The sequence below is a fragment of the Ruditapes philippinarum genome, unplaced genomic scaffold (assembly GCF_026571515.1).
Source record: "Ruditapes philippinarum isolate M1 unplaced genomic scaffold, ASM2657151v2 ctg3276_1_1_1_1, whole genome shotgun sequence".
NCBI classification, from domain to species: Eukaryota; Metazoa; Mollusca; class Bivalvia; order Venerida; family Veneridae; genus Ruditapes; species Ruditapes philippinarum.
In genome coordinates this window covers 90,962-106,861 of record NW_026856914.1, presented here as the reverse complement: position 1 = coordinate 106,861, position 15,900 = coordinate 90,962, and the positions used below count along the sequence as shown (strand labels likewise).

The 15,900-nt window shown below is 33.8% G+C and overlaps 1 protein-coding gene across 4 annotated transcripts in view; it reads left to right on the top strand.

Annotated features, from left to right (window-relative positions):
- The window catches only part of LOC132748127 (D-glucuronyl C5-epimerase-like), a 78,650-nt gene that overhangs the window by 29,142 nt on the left and 33,608 nt on the right, over positions 1–15,900 (top strand). The window contains exon 1 of one of the 4 annotated variants that reach the window (XM_060737671.1): positions 2,726–2,974. The exons of 2 other annotated variants lie outside the window; for them this stretch is intronic. The gene's annotated coding sequence lies outside the window, so the exon portion shown is untranslated. Of the gene's footprint in view, positions 1–2,725; positions 2,975–9,020; positions 9,153–15,900 lie in introns of those variants that run through there. One more of the 4 variants, XM_060737672.1, reaches the window with a different exon arrangement.

Sequence of the window (15,900 nt, the reverse complement as noted above, 5' to 3'; positions counted from 1 at the left end):
CGTTGGACATGCGCCGCGATATAGTTAGTTGCCATGGTGTTTATGACATATTTTTGTTGTTTGTTGATATCTATCTATGAAAATTTGTGAAAATGTTTAAATTATATGGGTTTATAACATATTAAAATATCAAATTCGTACTTGTTTTATTTAGCTTTTAATTAATCTTGTCACAGAATATTGGGACAACCCTCGTATGTCAAGTGTAATCAGAAGGCTTACATAAGTTCAGCTTAATTAACAGCATGACTTTCGTATAATAGAGAAAAAATGGAAGCCTTCAAGAACGCGCACAACAGCAAAATTAAAAATGTTCCATTAATATATTATAATATAAGTATTAACTTGAAGATGCTATTAGCTGACAACATCATTTAAAACCCAGAATGATTGTTTCAAAATGTATGGACCTTTGTTAAAAAATAATGTTTCAGTATTAATTGAACAATTTATCAATTTTGGCCTGTTTGATTACCAAAGCAAGCAGACTGATAGGTCACTTCCTGTGTTAATTATAGAATGACACTTATAATAGGTCTATTATTACTTGGCTATAATGAAAGTAATGTCATGATAATTCTGGCAATCCCTAAGAAAAATCACAATCATCATCAGTACATAGAGTTCAACTAACTGTTTCCAAGGAGTTTGTTTGATAAAGTTTGGCTCTTATTATTATTTTAATCAAATTTTAATACTGAAAAGAAATTATGATACAACGTTAAAACACCATGTGTGCACATTATGTCAGGTTAATGCGGAGTTGTTGTCTGTTTATAATATTCAGATACAGTAAAAATACCAAGAAAATTTGAATTATATGAATAGGGAATGAAAGGCAAAACAAATAAGTTCTTTTTTTCTTAACTTTTGTATAGTTTTCATTCTTTGAATGGAGGCTCTACTCCGGTGCCCAATTACCTGTCTGAAATAAATGCACAAAAATGCACCTGAGGCTTCCACTACCATTATGCTGAAAGGTCACCATATGTCCTATACTGTGCAATGGTGCGATGTAAAACTGAACCAAGAAAAGGGTGCACTTAAAGTGGTAATCTTTTTAATTAGAAGTACTCTAACTGGAGGTGGGCAATTTTTTTGTTTGTTTTTTGGAAGTATGAATATTTAAAGATCCTGTATGCTTTGTGATTGATATTATTACTGTGTGAATACCACACTTGCAAAAATTATATATGCAAATAATTATGCAAATGAAACAATTTTCAAACATCAAAGGATATGTAAAATGTGTACTGCAAATATTTGTGCACATTATATTTAATCAATCAATTACATGCATTCATTTCTTATTGGAAAATTTGACCTAGAATTTATGGAAAATAAATTTCTAATTACCTCCCTTTATTTACATGAAATGTTATATTGGGTAACATCTTTATAAATAATGCTTATTTGAACTTACAGCATTGACAAATCTTAATTTGAGCATCATATTTATGAAATAAAACCATGAAAAAAATGTGTTACAGGATCTTTAACTGGAGTTAATAATGGTTCTTTAAAGGAACTCCACTGAGGTCTTACAGCCTAAAATAATAAAATTTGAAATTCTTTCTTAAATCCACTGGTACACTTAAATTTGAAACCAAGCAATAAATGTAATAAATATACACAGCATTAAATTGATAATCAATTTCTGTGCAATTTTTGGCCAATTTGAGTGAAAAGCGTTGCAACAGTTTTCATTTTTTGGGCCAATTTGCACAATAGAATTGATTATTTCTGGGAAACGGAGTTAGCGAATGATCTGAAATTTTGTACATGTCAGTTATTGGTCTAAACATACATCTAGTTATACAAAATTCTTGAAAAAATATTTTTGGTCCCTTCACGTCAAAAAACCTCAGTTGAGTCCCTTTAACTGAAGGTTGTATTCAGCTATAGTAAAAGATTTAACCAGAAGCTGTAAATATTGTATAACGAAGACGCATGCCTCTCTGTTCTTACTCAGATCTTGCTTCTGTTCTGCATCCTTCAAATAAACAAAGATTATACTATTTTAATTGCTGATATTCCTTGTAAGTATGGCTTTAATAATATCACTGGTCCAGAAAATGGCTAATATCCTATTGACTGCCAGGGTAAGATATTTTGTTATCATAATAATTATAGAGATATATCATAATAGCTTACTGTATAATCAGAAATTGTTGTGAGGGATTAAATTTTTGCTGATTTTTACAAATTGAAAAATTGGTAATTATCAAAACTGAAAGTTTTACTTAACATAGAAATTGGTGAAGATTTGAATTAAAAACTTGCCAATGTAAGTGCAAAATGTTGATTTATAGGAATTTTGACCCCGTGAATATATAGGGCTTTACAGTATACCTTAAAGTTTTTCATGATAGCTCATTGGTCAATTTTCTTCTGGTTTGTATATAAGCGTAAAAAAGCAGTTCCTCAAACTAAGAAATTTTGAAATTGCCTAAAGAATCAATATTAATTAAATTGTTAGATACTGCATGACCAATTAAAATTATAGATCTAATAACATGTTAATATTTGCAGTAATTTGCTTAGAATTGAAACCTACAGGATTCTTTTCTCTGTATACTAAAATATCTGAAATACACACACTATAAAGCTAGAGAAACTTTTGTATATCCTTTGCAATTAATAAGGTGTTGAAGGCGAACTCCACTTTTCATTTTTTTGTCTTGCTATAATTACTCTGTTACTGTATATTTATTACAGTCAGAGTTATAATCTAGGTTATAGTTGTTTGACTTGTTTATGTGTTTGTTACTGGATTGTTGTTCTTTCCTGTAAAGAAAATACTAAATGATTCATTTCAAGCCTAGTTTCTGAATCTTATGTGCTGAAATACCTCCAGAGAAAAATGTATGAAATAGGAATTGTATTCTGTTGGATTAATGTTAGTGATTTAAGTGTTTTAAATGAAGATATTGGATCAGTTTTGTTTGTCAGCAGATTGATGCATTAAATCAAGGTAATATGATCTTTTATGTCAATATTTGAGCCGCGTCATGACAAAACCAACGTAATGCGTTTGCGACCAGCATAGATCCATACCAGCCTGCGCATCTGCACAGTCTGATCAGGATCCATGCTGTTAGCTATCTGAGTTTCCCTACTTGTAATAGGGTTGGTAAGCGAACAGCATGGATCCTGCTCAGACTGCGCAGATGCGCAGGCTGGTCTGGATCCATGCTGGTCGCAAACGCACTATGTAGGTTTTGTCGTGACGCAGCTCATATGATATTTTATGTCAATATTTATTCATTCTTTTTTTTCTGTAGAATATTGAATATTTGAGTGCTAGAATGTAATATTATACTTTAAGGTCAAGGCCACCAGAGTAGAGAGATATTCCAGACAACACGTCCATTGTCACATAAAGAGACTGCTGAATTACTATTAAAGCTGCATGTTTCCTGATGAGCCAAAATATTTCCTGAGGAAAATGTACTAAGATTTTTTAGAAAGTAAAAAGATTTAAGATTCAAATAGTAATTTACATGTTATATTGTGATAAAGGTCTGCATTTGCTGTATTTATCACCATATTGTTTACTTTAACTAAAAACACTTAAGGCTATTTTTGTTGTTTGGTAATTTTAACTATTCTATTGAATTCAGTCAGTATGCTTTGCAATGTTCCTTAAAAATGATTTTATGGTTTTGTCCATGCAGATTGAAAGATGGATGAGTCCAGTTTATATATTCAGCATTGCATTATCCATCATACTCAAAGCAAGACAATTTCATTATTCAAATGCCAACTTAGGGTTAGGGTTTAGAAAATTTTTCAACTTTCCTCTTCAATTTTAAATGAGATATTTCAATTTTGTTACAAACTAGTCTTGCTTATTTTGCTTATAATTATGCATTTTTAAGGTTTTTACTGATATCTCATGATAAATTACTTCATGCCTGAAATTACCCAAGAGGACAGACATGAAATATGTATTTAAAACAGGTTTTTTTATCTTCAAAGTTGAAGAGTGGGATTTTTTTACCTTCATGTTTGAAGAGTATAGATTTTCCATCAAGTTGATATGTGTCACACTTTTTAGTGTTGGGTATATTTAATCGTGGATAAAACTGATTGATTTATTATTAATGTCTTTAATTTTAGAGACAGAAATATTTTGATAGATATATCCATATAAAGTCCACATATTTCATAATCTTGCAAACACTGTCCTTTGATCACATTGTATGAAGCTTTTAAAGTGACATTTTAATTGTTTGCTATAAAATTAGTCTGACTTATAGACGATATATTTGTAATGTAGCCCTAATAATGCCTTAAGATGACTCAAGATAACGTTTGAAATGTCATTTCATACATTTAATGATTCTCGATATCGGTAATTCCAGTTTTTGATCACTATTCGAGATCTCCTAAAATTCATTTGTATTCGCGTCATGTAACAATAATTTATAGTATTTGGTATTATCAAATTGGATTGCACCTTTCCTTCACATGAATTTAGGATGACTTTAAGATGAACTTGATCATCTTTGGCCTTCAATTTTAGAATTAACTGCTTAGTATAAGCAATACGAATGATTTTTATAATCAATCTATTAACCTGATGTATATTTTAAATGGACTCGTCCTTTTGGACCTGAGTTTTTGAAGTCCCATTTTCAATGTTTGGGATATCATGATCAAAATTTAAATTTAGTCAGCCAACACTGTTATAAATAGTCTCAGGTCAGACTGCATGGACAGTTCTTAATATGTGAAACTTGACCAGTCTTATGTTTAAGAAATTCAGGAGGCTAAAGATTTATACAAGTTGTGATCAGTTTTATTGAGATAGTCAACAACAAACTCGTATGTTATAGTACGGTGTCATTTTATGGCAGAAAAGTGAAAAAAATCAAAAGAAACAGCCATTTTGCAAATTTTAATAGATTTGACATTGAGGCGAGATCGCTTTAAGTTTAACTGCGTGCTTATATTCAGTGTCTCTACTTTTGAATAAGGTCTTCAAATACACTGTTTACTATAAGATTATGTTAATTGTAGTAAAATATTGTCCTAGAAGTTTGTATATATCATTCTTAAAGGCCATTATCTATTATTTATGTTGTATTAATTGACATCGTCAAATAATATTTAGTCGAAGAGCTCCATCTTTATTGTTTGGATATCGCAATTTTGCATATTAATGACATGTCTATGTTGAATATAAACAAAGAATATTTGATATTTGATTCACGTGATGGCCCTTATGATGCCCATCAAGTAGGTGTCACTTCTTCTTCAGTGTTTATGGCTTTATTGTTGTGAATATTATATGGGGTACTTTAATATACTCCGATTATTCAAATTATTCATTGATGTTCCGCAGAATATTTACATGCATCTTGATTTCATGGTCAGATTTTCCAGGGTGTACAGTCATGACCGACTTTATTTATTTTTGTTGTACTATTACTGTATTTAAAAGATTACAACATTCAGAATCGTGTTAAATCTCTGATTCTCTGGTGGCATATATTATTGAATGATTATAACAAGAGTAAAGCTGGCATCAACCATCAACCCAACAGTTTTTTATGGCTGCATGCTTGATTTTAGCATTTTGATATGAAAGTATCATATTTGTTGGCAGTCAATGAATTATGACTACAAAGCTTAGCAAAAAACAAATAAACTGCTAATGATTAGGAAAAAATATATATAAAAGCAGTTCTATATTCCTATAGGTGTACTAATTACAAAATTTGGTGGCACTAATAGAGAAAAGGGAGGTAACTAATCTATATAGTTTACAGGCATATTTTTGAAGAAAAAAAGGGAGATCACTCATAAAGATAACCATCCATTTCCTGAAAGATACAGAAGCGTGTCTCGACAGCCTTTGCATTCCAGATTTCGTTTTGATCTAGACTATTAAAGATAAACTGGTTCCGTTTTTTTAAAATTGGGAATCTTTTTTTTGCGTGTGTTTGATTCAAAGCAGTGAACATTAAAATTATTTATCATTGTTTATCTACATAGATGATCATAAGATACCTGTGTCATAGGCGGCCTACTGTTTATTCTTAAATTTTTAGAAGTTTACAGTGATCTGGCAATTTATCATAATATTTATGCTAATTTATTCATTGTCAAGTCTTGCCTGACACATCTGGTATTTTAAAAAATCTTTTTTACATACAATGATAGCTGTTTGAAGTGAGATATTATGATATATCAGTGTTATATTTTATACTCTTGACTTATACATCGTTTCACATACAAATATGTTTATGAAAAATGAATATTTATATTTAAAATAAACCATACAATTATTGTTTAAATCAGGGCATGTTAAATGCTCATCTTTTTTATCACTTTACATGTTTGCTTCATTATAAGTTACATTTTTCACCTTTTGGTAATTTTTTCCATATTTGGGTTAATATTAGGCTTTTTCCAAATATGGGTTCTTTATCAATTTTGCAAAGTTCTATTTTATGATAATTTATAAACTTGCTAGTATGCTTAGTATTATAGGTTACTGTAAATTGCTTTACATTGAAAATACATGTATAATAAAAATAAAATTATCATAAACCTGACATCTTAGGGTCTGTGACCTTAAAAATAAAAGAGGGTTTAAATACTAACTTAAATCAAACTTGCTTTCAGGGCTTATATTTTATTCATTCTTGCTGGTGATAAATTTCAAGTATGTCAAAAGCTAAATTGTATAATTCTTCTAAGTATTTATTGTTTATGAAATATATACATATAATGCAACAAATTGTAAAGCTATCCATTGCAAAATCAAAGAATTCTATGTAGAAAAAAAATGTGATAATGTAATATTATGAAATAGCTCAGTTTATATTATACTGGCTTACTGATAATAATTACATCAAGTTATCTTAGATTATAGGGAATATGACATGAAAATAGTTTTTAGTGCAAATTTTACAAAAAGCAGGTACTCTCGTTTACCTATTTCATATGTTTGTTAAGAAAAGATTCCTTTGGCACCAAATTTACTGTAATAAATGCTCCTACTTGCATGAGATTGTCAACTTTTAAATAGTAAATATAAAGGTTTCTAACTTAGTGGTACCTGCTGTCTTCCTTATTTCATGTGGTTATGTGACCTATATGTGGCTTTATTTAAACCCTTATCCCCCTAGAAACGAAAAAAGAAAGAGAGTTACACCTGCCTTGGTGTATTTACAATGGGAACTACAGTATCATTATAATTTACATTGAGATTATCCCATGCTGGTTGTATTTACCTGGATTATCTATCTTATTAAGGATAATTCAGTGTGATGGTCACTGACCTTATATTTTGATCAGTTTTGCTTTTCTTTACCAAGTGTTTATGTAATGGATCTATACCTTGGTTTGGGATTTTGGAAATAACCTTTAAGTCAATCCTTATTCACTCTGCTGGAGCTGAAAGTGAGTTAAGCCTTTGCCATCAGTATACAGCCAGGCTAGCCTGCGCAGCCATGTAGTCTGATCTCCATGCAGTCTGCTGAGACTAATAATGCATGGTAATTGTTCCAAATATTCATTATATAACTTCAGCAAGTTAAGGATTAATTTTACAAAGTAAAAGGGGCATCTGTGGCCCAGTGTTTAAAATAGTCGACCCCAAACCACTTACCACTCAAACCTGTTGGTTCAAATCCTATCAGGGACTTTGGATTCTTTTATGTGAGGAAGCTATGTGAGGAAGCTATTTGGCTATCTTATGGAACTTAACTCTGTAACTGTTGTTAAAGTCATTGATTTAAGTATTCATTGCAGACTTGCCTTAGTATTCAAAACTTGCTAGGATTTTTAATAATCTTTATCATTTATAGCCATACAGCAAGTCTTCCTCAGAGATGAAATGGACCTGCATGTACATAGAGTTTCACTGATTAAATAGTGTCCAGTTTTATAACATAATTCTGGACAGTAAATGAAAATCTCTAGAATGTTGGAATGACCTGAACAGCAGTGTTTACAAAGGTTAAAATTGATAACAGTATTTTCACAAGCTCCTGTATTGTACAAAAAGTACCTGTAAAATTTGAAGGCCAGTTTAACAAAGTATTACAAGATAACAATGAGGTTTAAACATTATTGTTTTATCAATTAATGATAACATATCTACAAATTGGCACAGATGAAAGCACCTTGCATTCTATAACGATGTCAGTTTAACATTGTGTAAATATACTAGAATATCAAAGTATCAGTTTTGATTGTTACATAACTGGTGTCATTTACACCTGTTCTAATCTGTACAACTACCAGTTTAATGTTGGAAGGATGAGATACTGTTCAAAGTTTTGTGAAATAGTCAGATACCTATATAAAATGTTTCTAGTTGCAGAGTAATTACAAATTAAGTGAGTGATCATGATATGTCTAATGGAATTAGTGGAAATTTTTAGTGTTATGGCCATTATGTAAAAAACCTTGGTATATTTCATGAACAGTCTCAGTTATATCTTTATAATTTTCATTATACAAGTAAATCAAATATTGGTTGGGTTTTACATTACACCGGCACAGTATACTAAGATTATAATGGTGACTGTCGGCAGCTTAACTCAGTTGGACTGGAAGCCCTCAGTTGCTCTTTTGTGAATTATTTCAGGCACGAACGGGCAACTGAGAGTGAGAAGAACCACCAACATAATCAGTAAGCTTATAGCTTTATATAATAAGCTTTCTCACATGATAGAATATCAAAAACGCTGACCTGATTCAAACCTATAAGGATGAGAGGCAAGTGTTTTGAAGTTACCCACTCGGCCACCAGGGCGCCCCAAATTATAAGTTATCTATATGAGATTATGATACAAGTGACATATACACAATGATTATTTATAGTAAGATAGTGAGATAATTACAATTTATTTGAAGAGTTACTATCAAGATAACAGTATAAAATTTAAACCATACTAAGTAGCTTCACTGATAATGGGAACGAGACAGTTTAATGTTATATAGTGCAGTGTGACTAAAATATTTTAAGACTGCATGCAATGTGTATATTGTACAGTGGGGCAGTTTAGTTGGATATTAAAAATGAACGGTTAGGTTAAGAATATGTACATTTTGTACATGTGAATAGGGAAATTATTATAGTGTTTTGAGTTTCTGTTAATAATGAAGAGAAAAACAACTTATTATGAAATGTAAGTATGAATGGTATATAATTTCTCTTACGGATGTTTAATCCAAGCATACAAGATGCACTTTTTGTGGATAATTGTTCAATTATTCATATATTTATACTTATTTCATTTTATTATCATACGGAATTTAACTGACAATTTGAAAATACATGTACAATTGTTTTAAAATCTATTGGATAATAACCTTCTAAACATCAAGGATAAACTACATGTAAAACACTACAGAATTTAAGTGCATTGTTGTTTTAGAAAACACACATTGTCAAGCAACATCATAGCAAAAACAACAGTAATGGCATATTTGTATAATATCAATCAGCTCTCACAACACAGAGAGAGAAAACACCAATTGCTAGCAATAACAACAATACACTTTACTCCAACAATATGCAACAACAATATATGATTAACAGAAACAGTAAATTTATTAGGCAACAATAAAGACACTGTAGCCAGAAAATAACAACAACAACACACAGTCCCTGAACAACATCAATGACATTATTTCACATAGTTAAAAATCACGATTTTCTGTATTCAGTACAGCTGTTTTTAATCATTTTGTTGATAGAGTATATGTTGGAAAACGCTTAGTACCAGATGGTATGTACAAGAAAACCCAGCAATAATTGTGTTATTTATAGCTTTCCATTTAAATTACAAAAGTCATGTATAAAATACATACCTAAGCTGTGATCCCTATGGTCTTTTAACAGTTTGTAAAGTTTGCCGGTTTTAATTTGTAATATATAGAGGATATTTGTTTGTTTTGCATGTAAGATTGAAATATAATTTCACTGAGTGAACACCAGATGCAATATTTTCACGAGTGGCGTAGCCACGAGTGAAAATATAATAGCTGGTGTTCACGAATGAAATATATTTAAATCTTATATGTAAAACAAATAAATTTTCTTTTTATTTCATGCTTTTTCGGTGATTTTAAGTAACGTCGCGCATTCTCCCTTGTGACGTCATCATATCATGACGTCACATTATCAATTTTGAAATATAGGTCTGTTACATTTCTCTAGTTTTGTTACATTTTTTAACATTATGTATGATGACATCGACTTTCTTTTCCTAAAGAAGCAAAATTTACGCATGATGGCATTTATTTCTGCCTGTTATTCCATTTATTTATGATTTTCTTTTCATCCGCATTCAGATATAGTCCGGCTACAGTGAAAATTATATTTTATAAATTTCACTAGTGGTTTATCAGAATATAATCATCTGATATATTACAATAAAACACCGGAAAGCATGAAATAAAAGTTCAACACGTTTTGTTATAAAAAACAAATTCAAGCCTTTTTAAAGAGCATTTTTCCACTGGTTTTGTAAATAGTGAGGAATTTTTGAAACATATTATGTATGACTATTATTTAATTTTATTAAGTTTTTTGAGGGATTACTTTTTGATAATCTTTTTTTAAAACGGTTACAGTTGTTCTGTTAATTATTATCATGTTATGGCCCGGAAGACAAAATTAGGCTTTGCTGTAGTGTATTCTGTGTATATCTTGTTTTAAGAGCGGAAATTAAATATATCCAAATTATGAAATGATAAATCATGATTATGGAATTTTATTTTGACATTCAGAAAGGAAGGAAAATAATTCCAAGTGAAAATCAAGTGATGAAATATCATTTGTTTTCAAAAGGTATGTGTTGTTTGATATTATTTTGTTTTGTTTTGTTCTTGCTTGTATTTAATTTCCAAGTAAAAGTTAAAAGTAAAAGTTTTTCTTGAAAAAATAAATTATGTTTATCATACAATGTCATGTATTGAAGAAGTGTTCAATTCTATTCAAAGAGAAGAAAATTGACCTAATTGTTGACAATTACTTGTCCTGTAATCATGCAGACCCTGTGCTTGACCAGTAATCATGCAGACCCTATACCTGTCCTGTAATCATGCAGATCCTATACTCGTCCTGTAATCATGCAGATCCTATACTTGTCCTGTAATCATGCAGACCCTATGCTTGTCCTGTAATCATGCAGATCCTATGCGTGTCCTGTAATCATGCAGGCCCTATGTTTGTTCTGTAATTATGCACACCTTATACTTGTCCTGTAATTATGCAGACCCTATACTTGTCCTGTAATCATGCAGACCCTATGCTTGTCATGTATTCATGCAGACCCTATACTTGTCCTGTAATCATGCAGACCCTATACCTGTCCTGTAATCATGCAGACCCTATACTTGTCCTGTAATCATGCAGACCCTATGCTTGTCCTGTAATTCATGCAGACCCTATACTTGTCCTGTAATCATGCAGACCCTATACTTGTCCTGTAATCGTGCAGGCCCTATGCTTTCCTGTAATTATGCACACCTTGTGCTATGCTTGTCCAGTAATCATGCAGACCCTATGCTTGTCCTGTAATCATGCAGACCCTATGCTTGTCCTGTAATCATGCAGACCCTATGCTTGTCCTGTAATCATGCAGACCCTATGCTTGTCATGTAATCATGCAGACCCTATACTTGTCCTGTAATCATGCAGACCCTATACTTGTCATGTAATCATGCAGACCCTATGCTTGTCATATAATCATGCAGACCCTATGTTTGTCCTGTAATCATGCAGACCCTATACTTGTCCTGTTATCATGTAGACCCTATACTTGTCCTGTGATCATGCAGACCCTATACTTGTCCTGTGATCATGCAGACCCTATGCTTGTCCTGTGATCATGCAGACCCTATGCTTGTCCTGTTATCATGCAGACCCTATACTTGTCCTGTTATCATGCAGACCCTATTCTTGTCCTGTTATCATGCAGACCCTATACTTGTCCTGTAATCATGCAGACCCTATGCTTGCCATGTTATCATGCAGACCCTATGCTTGCCCTGTAATCATGCAGACTCTATGCTTGCCCTGTAATCATACAGACCCTGTGCCTGTCCTGTAATCATGCAGACCCTATGCTTGTCCTGTGATCATGCAGACCCTATGCCTGTCCTGTTATCATGTAGCACTTTACCTGTCCTGTTATCATGCAGACCCTATGTTTGCCCTGTTATCATACAGACCCTATACTTGTCCTGTGATCATGCAGACCCTATGTTTGTCCTGTTATCATGCAGACCCTATGTTTGTCCTGTAATCATGCAGACCCTATGCTTGTCCTGTTATCATGCAGACCCTATACTTGTCCTGTAATCATGCAGACCCTATGCTTGCCATGTAATCATGCAGACCCTATGCCTGTCCTGTAATCATGCAGACCTTATACCTGTCCTGTAATCATGCAGACCCTATGCTTGTCCTGTAATCACGCAGACCCTATGCCTGTCCTGTAATCATGCAGACCCTATACTTGTCCTGTAATCATGCAGACCCTATGCTTGTCCTGTAATCATGCAGACCCTATACTTGTCCTGTAATCATGCAGACCCTATGCTTGTCCTGTTATCATGCAGACCATATGTTTGTCCTGTAATTATGCACACCTTATACTTGTCATGTAATTATGCAGACCCTATGCTTGTCCTGTGATCATGCAGACCCTATTCTTGCCCTGTAATCAAGCAGACCCTATGCTTGTCCTGTAATCATGCAGACCCTATACTTGTCCTGTGATCATGCAGACCCTATGCTTGTCCTGTAATCATGCAGACCCTATGCTTGCCCTGTAATCATGCAGACCCTATGCTTGTCCTGTAATCATGCAGACCATATGCTTGTCCTGTAATCATGCAGACCCTATGCTTGCCCTGTAATCATGCAGACCCTATGCTTGTCCTGTAATCATGCAGACCATATGCTTGTCCTGTAATCATGCAAACCCTATGCTTGTCCTGTAATCATGCAAACCCTATGCTTGCCCTGTTATCATGCAGACCCTATGTTTGTCCTGTTATCATGCAGACCCTATACTTGTCCTGTAATCATGCAGACCCTATGTTTTGTCCTGTTATCATGTAGCACTATACTTGTCCTGTTATCATGCAGACCCTATGTTTGTCCTGTTATCATATAGACCCTATACTTGTCCTGTGATCATGCAGACCATGTGTTTGTCCTGTGATCATGTAGACCCTATGTTTGTCCTGTAATCATGCAGACCCTATGCTTGTCCTGTTATCATGCAGACCCTATACTTGTCCTGTAATCATGCAGACCTATGCTTGCCATGTAATCATGCAGACCCTATGCCTGTCCTGTAATCATGCAGACCCTATACTTGTCCTGTGATCATGCAGACCCTATGCTTGTCCTGTTATCATGCAGACCCTATACTTGTCCTGTAATCATGCAGACCCTATGCTTGCCATGTAATCATGCAGACCCTATGCTTGTCCTGTAATCATGCAGACCCTATGCTTGTCCTGTAATCATGCAGACCCTATGCTTGCCCTGTAATCATGCAGACCCTATGCTTACCCTGTAATCATGCAGACCCTATGCTTGTCCTGTAATCATGCAGACCCTATGCTTGTCCTGTAATCATGCAAACCCTATGCTTGTCCTGTAATCATGCAAACCCTATGCTTGCCCTGTTATCATGCAGACCCTATGCTTGTCCTGTAATCATGCAGACCCTATGACTGTCCTGTAATCATGCAGGCCCTATGCTTGACCAGTAATCATGCAGACCCTATACTTGTCCTGTAATCATGCAGACCCTATGTTTGTCCTGTTATCATGCAGACCCTATACTTGTCCTGTAATCATGCAGACCCTATGTTTGTCCTGTTATCATGCAGACCCTATACTTGTCCTGTAATCATGCAGACCCTATGTTTGTCCTGTTATCATGTAGCACTATACTTGTCCTGTTATCATGCAGACCCTATGTTTGTCCTGTTATCATATAGACCCTATACTTGTCCTGTGATCATGCAGACCCTATGTTTGTCCTGTGATCATGCAGACCCTATGTTTGTCCTGTAATCATGCAGACCCTATGCTTGTCCTGTTATCATGCAGACCCTATACTTGTCCTGTAATCATGCAGACCCTATGCTTGCCATGTAATCATGCAGACCCTATGCCTGTCCTGTAATCATGCAGACCCTATACTTGTCCTGTAATCATGCAGACCCTATGCTTGTCCTGTAATCATGCAGACCCTATGCTTGTCCTGTTATCATGCAGACCATATGTTTGTCCTGTAGTTTTGCACACCTTATACTTGTCATGTAATCATGCAGACCCTATGCTTGTCCTGTAATCATGCAGACCCTATGCCTGTCCTGTAATCATGCAGACCCTATACTTGTCCTGTAATCATGCAGACCCTATGCTTGTCCTGTAATCATGCAGACCCTATACTTGTCCTGTAATCATGCAGACCCTATGCTTGTCCTGTTATCATGCAGACCATATGTTTGTCCTGTAGTTATGCACACCTTATACTTGTCATGTAATTATGCAGACCCTATGTTTGTCCTGTTATCATGCAGACACATTACGTGTCATGTAATCATGCAGAAAAGGGAGCGATTGTCTTTAAAAGCAACCATAATCAATACCAGCATTTGTATTTGAGCTAGGCGAGTCTGCCTGTAGACTACGTTATTGTTCAAGTCTCACAGTTTTATTATTTTGATAAATTTATGAAATCTCTAAAATCACCAATGAACAGTTCGTTAAAATTTAAAACAGCACACATTAGACAATAATGCACATGATTTAATAGGGAATTGTAAAAGCAATATGAGTAACTGTAGTATTATAATGGCTGAAACGTCTGAAAGCTATAGAGACATTAAGTATCAAATTTATGAAAAGTGCATGAAGAGGAAAATTAATCGATATGTTAATGATAACTTAGCCTGCTGGCGGCAACGGATTCAGCCCAAATACAGTGCAGACCCAAGATGGTGACGACTGGTCATGGTCCACACTGAACACTTGTCCGAGATCAGTGTGCATTTTAAAAATTCCCTAAAAATGATAAATGGTTTTGCCTATAATAAAAGAATGGACAAGTCCATTTAAGTTATTTAGCAGGGAAAAAGGGCTTACGGATCAAATTTATGAGAAGTGCTTGAAGAGGAAGGAGAAAAATCGATATCATGATATCCTACTGCTTGTAAATCAAACTGCAGCAAATATTGTAGTTTTGATGTTATTCAATATGTCCCTCATTGTCCCAATAACATGATGTTGCTTGCAAATAACTGGTTACTATGTTTTAACTGCAATTTACCATGCAAGCATATAAACGCTATCTAATTACAGTAAATGGTATTTATGACGGAAATTTACACCAAATTACAGCTTGCATGCATACATACTATTTTACACTGTGTATATTATATAACAACAGGGAAGATAGAGTTATAATTGATATAAAAGCTGAAAAGCACTGTTATTTATGTTGCCACAGCTGATCCATTTATAAATTTATATATAATTCTGCAGACATTTTTTCAGTGATTTTTATTTTCTCTTGAAAGATTCAGGAGCTAATTTGAATCCCCCATGAGAAAGATTTACAAATGTCATTGACTGAAACCTCAAACATGTTTCTAAATTGTAAGATCGTATTTGGTAAATGTATGTTATTACTGAAATAGTCTAATTTGAGCCGCGTCACGACAAAACCAACGTAATGCGTTTGCGACCAGCATCCGCGCAGTCTGATCAGGATCCATGCTGTTCGCTTACCAACCCTATTACAAGTACAGAAACTGATAACGAACATAATAGATCCTGATCAGACTGCGCGGATGCTCATTTTGTTTAATGTTTCAAATGATTGGTCTTATTCTGTGCTG